The 11,755-nt window shown below is 40.2% G+C and overlaps 1 long non-coding RNA gene across 1 annotated transcript in view; it reads left to right on the forward strand.

Annotated features, from left to right (window-relative positions):
* Positions 1–11,755, forward strand: part of LOC106496314 (uncharacterized) — a 72,582-nt gene that overhangs the window by 55,987 nt on the left and 4,840 nt on the right. The window lies entirely within an intron of this gene.

Consider the following 11,755-nt stretch of genomic DNA (forward strand, 5'->3'; position numbering starts at 1 on the left):
GACCATAAAAAAAGAGGGGTGTGTTGTATATTTTTGCTAATGGAGTGTTTTCTGGCAATTTTGCAAAGGTTTAGTAAGAAGGTATTGCAACTATATCTCAGGCTTCAGCCTGGTAACTGGAAATTCAGCCCCGCCATAGAAGCAGTGTTACAGGATAAGATACAATGTTAATGGATGCTCTAAAAACTGTATGAAAAGGCCCCTCTACCATTTGAGCTATAACATAGACTTGAGGGCCAAACCACACGAACTATTCCCTTGCTAGTGAAGCAGTTCATTGTAGCTGGGGACATAATTTGAAGGCACAAATACTCAGTGCACCTTGCTTCAGTGGGCCTCTTTACACAGTACCACCTCTCTCTTTATACTTTGGCCTTTGTTGCCGTTGCCGAGGGGCTACTTGCTTGGTTCTCATTATGTACTGTTTTGTCTTTTCCCTCTTCTGGATGCAACTATTTGATTTGCACTCAGAACTTGCATCTTCCAACAAGTATAAATTATGCACATTCTCCGTGTCATTTTTCAGTTTTTATGTTTGCTTCTCTCTTCAGTGTAGCTTCTATGGATGCAAAAAAGGCTTGCATATGAGAGAGCACCTTCTGGACACAAAGTAGGCTCCTTTCAGGCACGTCTTATGCTGCTGCAGCCCTCCTGCCTCAAGCTGAGCCTGATGTTGCTATCAAAGGTGAAAGACCTGAGTTCAGGTCTTTCATGGAAGTGCTTTAACCACTAATGGCGTGGGTGTTACATCTCCTTGTGTTGTTTCTTGTGCCAGACATAGAAAATGACTACTAGTTCAAGGTCCCAAGAGCAACAGGTGAAGAAATGATCAGTATGGGAGTCTAGCTAGCACTTAGATGCAATCACAGCAGCTCAGTAACACTAAGCCTTAGTAAGTCTGTGATTGCCTGTAACCAAAACCTGGGCACTTCATTACAGTAATACAGACATTTATAGGGTGATATGGAATTTGAACATGGGATTTGTAACAAATATTAGTGTCACCTTAGTTTTTAGATACAGCACTCAAGGTGGCAATACAGCTCTTTGAGAACTTAGATTCCAAGTTCCTAACGTTTTGAGTGGCTTGACATTCAGTTATATTAACCAAATGCAGAAATGAACAATGGCAACAGCATTTGCAAAGTAAGTAATTGCACATGCAAATGACCAGAATTAGCCATATTTTATTACTTTCTATGTAATGTACAGATGCAACACATCACAGTTAAAATATTTAACAAATCGGTCCCTTTACATTTTTTCCAGTGCAATGTAAATCAATGAAGCAACTTTCTGGCATGGAACAAAGAGACAGACACTTCTCTGCAGCTATTAAAAAAGACTTTTGCTTGAAGGATTTCATATTTATAGAGTAAGCTGAAGATCAGAACATCCTCTGTATTCAAGGAACTCCTCATATCACATATCTTTATAAACCACATATATGCTCTCTAAGCTGTGCCCTTCTGGAAAGTTAGACCTGTAAGAGGCAAAATCCAGAACTGAATACTCTCTGCTTAAAATGTTCTGGTAGCAAGCTCCACCACATTAAAATAGAACTCAAATAACTGGAGCATCTCTGATGCTCTCAGATGCTGTGATGCTACATAAGCAGAGGTCATATCTAAAATATACAAGATCCAGCTTGCAAAGACCACTTTGTGCACTTTCTTTTTTTCTCTGAAACAATCTTTATAGCAATTACTTGGAAATTAATACTAAGTTCTACCAAGTTTGCTATCAGCTTCAGTGGAACCAGACTTTCACCCACTTTATATGAGCTTGCAGGGTTTCTTTTCTGTTTTCCTATTTCTGGCATGTTCCTGTCCAGAGAGTAGCTGCAGTCTATCATCCAGTAGTAGATATTGAATGTATGTTAAAAAAAAAAAAAAAAGTCTGCCAAGTCTTACAGCCTTAAACCTTTGGTGCAGTACAAGGTTTACAACATGATTTAAAATTTGCATGAGAGGAACTAAGGAAGATGGTCTGACTCTATATAGAAAATGCGTTTGGGACAGACTGAGATTGATGACTTTGTGACAATGACAGTAAAGTTAATAGCTGATATAGGCAGACAACAGACTCCATTTTAAATTTAAAATTGAAGTGTGTACTGCTGACAGCATCTTACTGACAATACGTTGCTAGACCTAATTTCTACCTGGTAATGACTATGAAAAACTGAGCAGGTAATGATGTGCATTGCAAAACACTTGGAAAATGGAATTATCTGCTTTGCATTTATATTTTTTTTCTTGTTTTAAAAACAGCTATTTAATGATTAATAAAAGTGGCTATCCTTGAACATTCCTGATGGCTAAAGATTAGTCACTCCTTTGGGAACATCTTTGTCGCCTCTATTTTCTCTCCTCTTAGGAGAGAGAACTGGTGTAAATTGTGCTAGAAATGGAGTGGGAAGGCTTATGCTGTTAACATATAAGACCCCAACAAAAACCCTAGAGATGATGCATCACTATTCTCTTGGGCAGTTGTACTACATTCTGGTCTGAACAGTGCAGATAGTTACTGCCTTGCGATACTGAACCCAAACTTCAAATAAAAATAGTCTTGGATCAAGAAATGGAGATCTGCATGCACTGAAAGGTGACAGGTTTTTACATATTAATCTAAAAACCTGACAAACAAAAATAAGTGAAACAAAGGGAAAGCAAAGCCTTTGTTCACTGCACCCATGCAATGGCTTCAGCCCTGTGGATAGCAGCTCTGGGCTCTCTCTTCACTCCTGTCATTATCTCCTCCTGTTTACTTACCCTATTCCCTGGGACAAAGACACCCATCAGTTCTGCAAATCTCCACTTATATAAATAGACATTTTTATGGCATACCAGTATAGGGCTGATCAACAGAGACTTTCCTTTACCATGGATCAGCGCACGGTCTTTTAAAAAAATACCCAGACCATAATACAGGGGGGTCCTTTAATTTTACACACATGGAACAAATCAACTTCAAGATTAAATACTTGTACTGCAAACCAGAATATAGCCAGTGCAGCATTAGATTATGCTACCACGCTGGGCTCTGTCATGATTACAACCCTTTTTCCATAGGCACTGTACTAACATGCAGCAAAACTGTAGTACATCCCAGTCTGTTCCATAACTGTATTTCAGAGTATCAGCAGGCTGAAGTTTCCACCTGTTTTCCTTACTCCTGTCTGTGACGCTAGTTTGCACAACTGAAGGATTTACTACTGTCTGTGCTTTCTTTCTGGTTCATCAGGAAAACTAATGGAATTGTTTGAGTCTAGTTCAAAGGCTCAAATCTAAAAGCCATATACTCTTAGCATGAATTTATTCCGTCTCCATTCTGGCTTGGTAAAGCTAATTTAAATTATAGTAGTCTCTGCAGCTTCAAGGAGCTATAAAATAAATAAATCTAATTGTATTTGGCTTAACTACCTTGAATCTGCTTATTACTTTCAAAATAGTACAGTGGGGCTCTTAGTTTTTATAAAATCTAAGCTGATTATGATGAGAATCTGGGACTTTGGCAACAGTAATTAAATACAAGCAAAAAGCCATTTTCTTCTCTGTGAGGAAAGTGCAAAGCCTATGTTCTATTTTCATCTCTTACTTCTGTTTTCTGTGACTGCTGGAGGGCATTTTAGATGTGGTTGCTCAGACAGACTATTCAAAACCTTAAAAAAGAAAAGTTCTCCTTTCCTAGAGAGTAATTACAACCTCCCACACTGAACACAAATACATGTAACATGCAAATGCTATAAAAGTAGCCTGTGGTTTACATAACAATTTATATGACAATGACTACTTTATATTTGAGGCAAAATCTGATCATGTTTTACATACACTTAGCTCACCCCTCTATCTCTGTGTCGGAACAAACGTGCTCTCTCAGTGCAACCTGTGAAAAGCGCTCCCACTGCCAGGCATGCAAGTTCTACAGCTGCTTTTAATATTAATTGGGGGGAGGGTGGATAAATAGCCTCATATTTCATATTAGTAAATGGCTTCATAAGTTCTGCTGAGTCAACTGACAGTAATCAGACAGCAGCTACTACTTCAACTTTGCAGCAATCTCACAGAGCAGTTCTTCACTGGGACATGAACCAAAACAGAGGGTGGGAATGTGGGGGTGGGGAGCGGGGGAGAAACAAGGTATTGTTTCATTTCCTTTTCTGCTCAGCCTCCTCTTTAATAGAAATTCCAAGAAAGCACCTTACCTGAAGAGGAATTTCAGCAACAAATCATCGTAAAGAAGCTGTGAAAACCTGTTTAATGCTTGCGGGTGGTGTCTAGTCCAGGTCTCGTAGGAGCTCATCATCTGACAAATAGTCATCTGATAAAAAGATGTTTTATGACTGTAAAATCTAAAGGTGGAAAAAAAAGTAAAGGTCAGTTTAGTCCATCCTTTGCTCTACCAATGCAAGATGGGTTTTTTTTCTGCATTTTCCCAATGCATTTTCTAGTATTTTTATGCTGTTTAGTTCTAAAATTTCCAAGTAACCCAAGAGACATCTTTTAAACTCCTAGAGAAATTAATATTTCATACCTTAGCATTACAAGGTTTTGCCCTCCCCATTGGTGTTCAGTCAAATAAATGAAGACCTTGCTTACCTTCTTTCATTATTCTGTACTATAACCACCCCAAATCATTCTAATTAATTATCTCCCCTTTGCATTTACCCAACAATTTCTAGATTTGAGCTGCATCTTTGCTTTTCCAAGTTATTCTAATGCTTAATCATACAGTAGTACATTGGTATCTTCTATTTTATTGCATTAGTAACATGATGATGCCAAAATGAATGCAATATTTCGTGCAGAATTACTGCAAGGTCTCACACGTATATTCCCTGCTCTGCAATATTTGACTGTGCACCCTTAAACTGTAATGGCTTTTTCCCCCACACTGCATCTCAATTCTCTGTCTAAAGCAGATTTAAAATGTGTTTTCCCAAATCTTCTTTCCCCGCCTCTATTTTAGGGCCAATTTATGTTCACATTAAGTTTTGATTGTTGCTGTTCTATTTCTCTCTGTTTTTGTCTGTTTGAAAGTCTTCCCACTTCGCAAGTGTATTCTGGTAAGAGGCTATTTCCATGATCTTCCCCATTCTCCATGACTGTAAATACCTGCTAAAACCTCTCTATGATTATAAAAACAACTGCATTGCTAGTCACTGCTACTCAGACAACTTTCAGCTCACACAACTTTCTTCCTATTTAGACAAATGTGAATTTATTTTTCAAGTAAGATTTCATGAGAAAGCATATGTAGATCCAGGGAAGGATTTTATCATTAATATGCATGTAATACATTCATTTCAGCCACTCATTTTGAACCCCATTCCAGACCATGACTCTACAGCATTGCAGTTAGTAGCAGTTATCTGAGAAGGGGACGCAAGAGCACAATGGGTACACTCCGAAGAGAGCCTAGTGCATCAGGCCCCTGACAGGATTTGGGCAGAAAAGCAGAGTTTATACAACCTAAGCAGTGATGATCAGATATTATCAGCTGCTGGGGGTATGTGCAGAAACAGAACTTTAAACAATTAGGTAACTTCTAAGTTGAACTCAAAGGCATATAATGAGTTGAGATGATCCCCGAGTTAAGTGCACATGAGAAACGTGCCTCTGCTTATCTGCCTCAAATATGTCTACGTACTTTACTGGACCTACTCCAGTGACAAATGCAATCAAACATGTATTCTGCTTCTGACTACACTGACATCAATACTTTTAGCATTGTTATTGTTGTTTAGTATTGCTATTGCTTTTTAGTGTTTTAAAAGATGCCAGAATGTGTCCCTTATGCAATGTAAGAAAAATCCTTAAAATCCTTACACAGAAGTTAGACTTCACAAGATGAAAGTTTCAATAAACATTTAACTCTTACATTCCAGTTACCCATTACATTTGCTAAATAAAAACTGTCATTGGTACACATTTTTTTGCCATTTTCATTAATAACCTGCAATACAAATAATCTATTCAGTTTGCTATTTTTATATATAAAAATAGAATGATCTTCCAAACAGCAAAAAACCCTCTGCTTTTAAAGACACAGATGCTCTACCCTATCAGTCTTCATTGCTAGTAAATAAGGTGAGGTAAGTATTCAGTTTCTTCCTCAAATGCTTCTTTGTGCACTGGTTTATTAGTAAATTCCTTTATTATTCCCATTTCCTTTGTTAGCACGAAGTAAACTAATCTATCCTCTGTAAACCTCAGTTGACTCACAGTGTCCTTGGTTGTCGCTGCATCTCCTTTTTTTTCCTTTGACAAAAGACTTTTTCTTAACTTCAGATCTACATCTGGAGCTTACCATTTTCTACAGCAGTTGTCAATCATCCTTCAGCTGTAGAATCTGTTTGGCTTGTGCAGCCACCTTGCACACCGATGAAGTCTTGCTTACTAGGAGACCAGAATCCTTGTCCTGCACCATCTATATCCATTATTTACAGGGACGAATTCAAGTAGCACTTGTGTATAGATTCCAATTTCACTATTAGTAAGAAATACTACAATCAGGACAAGGGTTTTTCTATATGTCAGCAAAACTAGTCATGGTTTATTAGAGCACTCTGGATGTGGCCTTGCTGCCTCTATGGAAGACAACAAAAGGAAAAGTAAGCTCTTTGCATCTTTTCTGAACATGTCATAAATCTGTTCAGCTCTCTGTCTTTTTATATAAAAAAGATCTTGTACCTCTGCAAACTGCCGAATAGGCATCTTCTGTGTTGTCACATTGAGTTCAATTAGCTTACTGAACATTCAATATTTGTAATATTGTTTATGAAAATGGTAGATTAGCAGTTACATTTGGAGGTATGTATTAATTTGAGGTAATCCCATAAACATGCTACAAAATATTCAGCATCACAGCTCCACTACCAGGTTCTCTCTGGGCAAAATCAGAGTCCTAACAATTCCACCAAACCCCTCAAATATTCTTGTATTTCAGCAACGGAACCATCCTAGGTTTGGTATCTGCTCCCAGTACTGTCTGTTTATCCAGCTTTTGTCTAATCTGAGATACAGAAATAGTCAATGATAGAGAAACAAAACACTAAAATGACTGTGTTGGTATTGCTTTGCCGGTATTTCTAAATACTTATATTTGGTGTCATTTCATTAACTAGCAATAAAATATTAAATTTCAACACATGCTGATGCCCAGCAATTCCTTAAAAAGCATTCTACAGTTGAGGAATAGCTACTCATTTTAAAATTGCCATCTTCTTGACCAAAACCTATCTTTATTCATGGACGTGGTAGTAGGTGAATTATGTACACTCCCCTTACTTTCATCTGTGTAAGTCAAAGTGTATGGTTTTGGTCCAACACCTTGCAAAGACCCTGTTTTGACAGTATTTACTGTGATAATTTACAATTCTGTCAATTTCCACCCTTTGCAATTTAGTTAGTGTGCTATCTATTCCGGCAGTGGTTTAAAGTGTTATTTTTTTCCCTCTCTCCCAGATGAAAAATTGTAGTATGAACCTTGGCTACTGCCAGCAGATGCACAGAGTAAGCTGAATATTGCATCAGCTTGACATCTACTTGCAATACTTGCACTTATTCACATTTTAGGTTATTTTTACACTGTTTATAAATAATAAAAATAAGCAAAGAAACTTAAAGAAATTTAGTGAAAACACAGAGATATTATATAGACAGTGGATAAACATCTACTCTAATCTCCATTTTCTGTAATCATTTTCATTGTTCCAAACTACAACAAAATGCTAAGTATTGAGAATTTTATACTCACACTTAAAATGTTGGTACCATTTCAAAATCCACTTCAAATATTTCTTCTAAGTTGGACGTGTGCTTATAATTCCATTGACTAGAAAGCTGCCACTACATGTTACAAATATAAAGATGTGCCTCCATCTTCAACAAAGAAAAATCTCTATGGGCACCCATCATCTCCTTTTCAAAAGCTTTCTTCAAAGTTTTAATTTGTTTTGTCCTTACATAAATTATATAATAGCAACGTCTCTCACTGCTGGAGAAACATTATTCCTTGATCAATGGCTCTGCTGTAATGGCCAGCCTAAATGGGAACTCAGCAGATCCACTGCTAGCTTGGCCACTGAATGCTGAATGAGTTATCAACGCTTCCATTTGCAAAATGGGAGTAAAGACTGTTGGGCATCCATTAATCTGTTAAAGTCTTCAAAAGGAGAAAAAAGAGAAAAATTGGACCTAACCTTCCCCCACCAAAATCAGATATTGTTAAACAGGTGTGACTACTACATGCCAGTGATTTTTACCTCAAGGAGTGGGCAAATGGGTTGAAATCATTAAAAAAAACCAAAATCCAAAACTTAAAGAACAACAAACCAGTATGTCACCTGTAAAAAAAAAACATGCATCTCTAATACACCAGAATTCAAATTCAGAATTCAAATTCCTGCAGAGCATTAATGATAACTTCTTGACACAGATGGTGGAGGAGCCAACAAGGAGAGGTGTGCTGCTGGACCTTGTACTAACAAACAAAGAAGGACTGGTGGAAGATGTGAAGGTTGGGGGCAGCCTTGGCTGCAGTGACCATGAGATGGTGGAGTTCAGGATCCTGCGAGGAGGCAGCAGGGCAATAAGTAGGATTGCAACCCTGGACTTCAGGAGAGCAAACTTTGGCCTCTTCAGGGATCTACTTGGAAGAATCCCATGGGTTAGGGCCCTAGAAGGAAGGGGGGGGGGGGTCCAAGAGAGCTGGTTAATATTCAAGCATCACTTCCTCCAGGCTCAAGAGCGGTGCGTCCCTACGAGTAGGAAGTCAGGCAAAGGAGGGAGGAGACCTGCATGGATGAGCAAGGAGCTCCTGGCAAAACTCAAACAGAAGGAGGAAGTACAAAGAATGCTGAAAGGGGGACAGGCCACTTGGGAGGAATATAGGAATGTTCTCAGAGTATGCAGGGATGCAACGAGGAAGGCTAAGGCCCATTTAGAATTAAATCTGGCAAGGGATGTCAAGGACAACAAGAAGGGCTTCTTCAAATACATCAGTAGCAAGAGGAAGACTAGGGAAAATGTGGGCCCTTTGCTGAATGGGGTGGGTGCCCTGGTGACGAAGGATGCAGAGAAGGCAGAATTACTGAATGCCGCCTTTGCTTCAGTCTTTACTGCTCAGGCCAGCCCTCAGGAACCCCAGACCCTGGAGGCAAGAGAGAAAGTCTGGAGAAAGGAAGACTTTCCCTTGGTGGAGGAGGATTGGGTTAGAGATCCTTTAAGCAAACTTGACACCCACAAATCCATGGGCCCCGATGGGATGCACCCATGAGGGCTGAGGGAGCTGGCGGATGTTATTGGTAAGCCACTCTCCATTATCTTTGAAAGGTCATGGAGAACAGGAGAGGTGCCTGAGGACTGGAAGAAAGCCAATGTCACCCCAGTCTTCAAAAAGGGCAAGAAGGAGGACCCAGGAAACTACAGGTCAGTCAGCCTCACCTCCATCCCTGGAAAGGTGATAGAGCAGCTCATCCTGGATGTCATCTCCAAGCATGTGGAGGACAAGAAGGTGATCAGGAGTCGTCAGCATGGATTCATCAAGGGGAAATCATGCCTAACCAATCTGATAGCCTTCTATGATGGAATGACTGTCTGGGTAGATGAGGGGAGAGCAGTGGATGTTGTCTACCTTGACTTCAGCAAGGCTTTTGACACTGTCTCCCATAGCATCCTCATAGACAAGCTCAGGAAGTGTGGGCTAGATGAGTGGACAGTGAGGTGGATTGAGAACTGGCTGAAGGGCAGAGCTCAGAGAGTTGTGATCAGCGGCGCAGAGTCTAGTTGGAGGCCTGTAGCTAGCAGTGTCCCCCAGGGGTCAGTACTGGGAACAATCCTGTTCAACTTCTTCATCAATGACCTCGATGAAGGCACAGAGTGCACCCTCAGCAAGTTTGCTGATGATACCAAACTGGGAGGAGTGGCCGATACACCAGAGGGCTGTGCTGCCATTCAGAGGGACCTGGACAGGCTGGAGAGGTGGGCGGAGAGGAACCACATGAAGTTCAACAAAGGCAAGTGCAGGGTCCTGCACCTGGGGAGGAATAACCCCATGCACCAGCACAGGTTGGGGGTTGACCTGCTGGAAAGCAGCTCTGCGGAGAAGGACCTGGGAGTGCTGGTGGACACCAAGTTAAGCACGAGGCAGCAATGTGCCCTTGTGGCCAAGAAGGCCAATGGTATGCTGGGGTGCATCAGGAAGAGTGTTGCCAGAAGGTTGAGGGAGGTGATTCTCCCCCTATACTCAGCCCTGGTGAGGCCACATCTGGAGTACTGTGTCCAGTTCTGGGCTCCCCAGTACAAGAGGGATGTGGCACTACTGGAGCAAGTCCAGCGAAGGGCTACAAAGATGATTAGGGGACTGGAGCATCTCTCTTATGAGGAAAGGCTGAGAGAGCTGGGCCTGTTTAGCCTGGAGAAGAGAAGGCTGAGAGGAGATCTTATCAACGTGTACAAGTATCTGAAGGGAGGGTGTCGAGAGGATGGGACCAGACTCTTTTCAGTGGTGCCCAGCGACAGGACGCAAGGCAACAGGCACAAACTGAAACACAGACAGTTCCATCTGAACATGAGGAAAAACTTCTTCACTGACAGAGCACTGGAACAGGTTGTGCAGAGTGGCTGTGGAGTCTCCTTCCTTGGAGATATTCAAAACACGCCTGGACAAGATCCTGTGCAACATGCTCTAGGTGACCCTGCTTGAGCAGGGGGGTTGGACTAGATGATCTCCAGAGGTCCCTTCCAACCTCAACCGTTCTGTGACTCTGTGAAAGAGTATTAAAATACTGTAGTGTATAAAGGACATCTGTAGGATACCATTTAGTTGGATTCTTCAGAAGGTTTGAGCAAGTCTTTCAAACAAAACTATTAAGGAGTCTAATTGGGCACAGGATGGGAATTAAAGGTAATACATGAGAAGCAAGTCACAAGGATCATCAGTTTTCAACTTGACAAATATTAACAGTCAAGTGCCCTAAAGATTCGAACTGAAACAATATTATTTTAAATATTCATTCATCTGGAAGAAAGAGATGCACAGTCTAGTGGCAGCATCTGTGGATAACAGAAATTATTAGAATATTTTCAGGGCTAATAAAAATTGTGAGGAATACCTAAGGGAGTTAAAATTAGCCAAATAAGCAAAACAAAGAAAGATAAGTTTCATGACTTAGCACAAGATAACAAACTACTCATATTCACTGAAGTTTTTTAGCACTGGCAGTCATAGTAAAATGATCAATGCAAAGTACTACTCAGTACACTCTGGTAAAAGAGAACAAAGCATTTCAGCCCTACCTAATGGTACAGAAGTATGAGGCCCGACAATACTTGGAGCAATACTCAAGAAAATGATAACACATAGTTACAGAAGAAGTTAAGGCTGATGAGTTCTAAAGTCTTCACTTAAAAGGACTCAATTTTATTCATGATGATAGGGGTAATTCTACATGGCTTCTTGTATTTTGCTTCAATCTGTCTAATACGACACATACATAGTGATAGGATATGGGATAAGATGACCTAGTATGGAATAGGAGTCCATAGGTTCCCACAATGGGCCCATATTGAATCATAATCTCTGATCACTTATTTCAGTCCTGCAGCTTACTGGAGCAGCTTCTCTGTATTGTAACTTCGCCCACATATAGAAGCAGTCTGCACTGCAGAATGGCATGCAAACATTTTTTGTGTGTTAAGTGTATTATACAAAATCTAGAAAGACTCCATTTACAAAAAAACCAATTTAT

This window comes from Apteryx mantelli, chromosome 2 (assembly GCF_036417845.1).
Source record: "Apteryx mantelli isolate bAptMan1 chromosome 2, bAptMan1.hap1, whole genome shotgun sequence".
Classification (NCBI taxonomy): Eukaryota; Metazoa; Chordata; class Aves; order Apterygiformes; family Apterygidae; genus Apteryx; species Apteryx mantelli.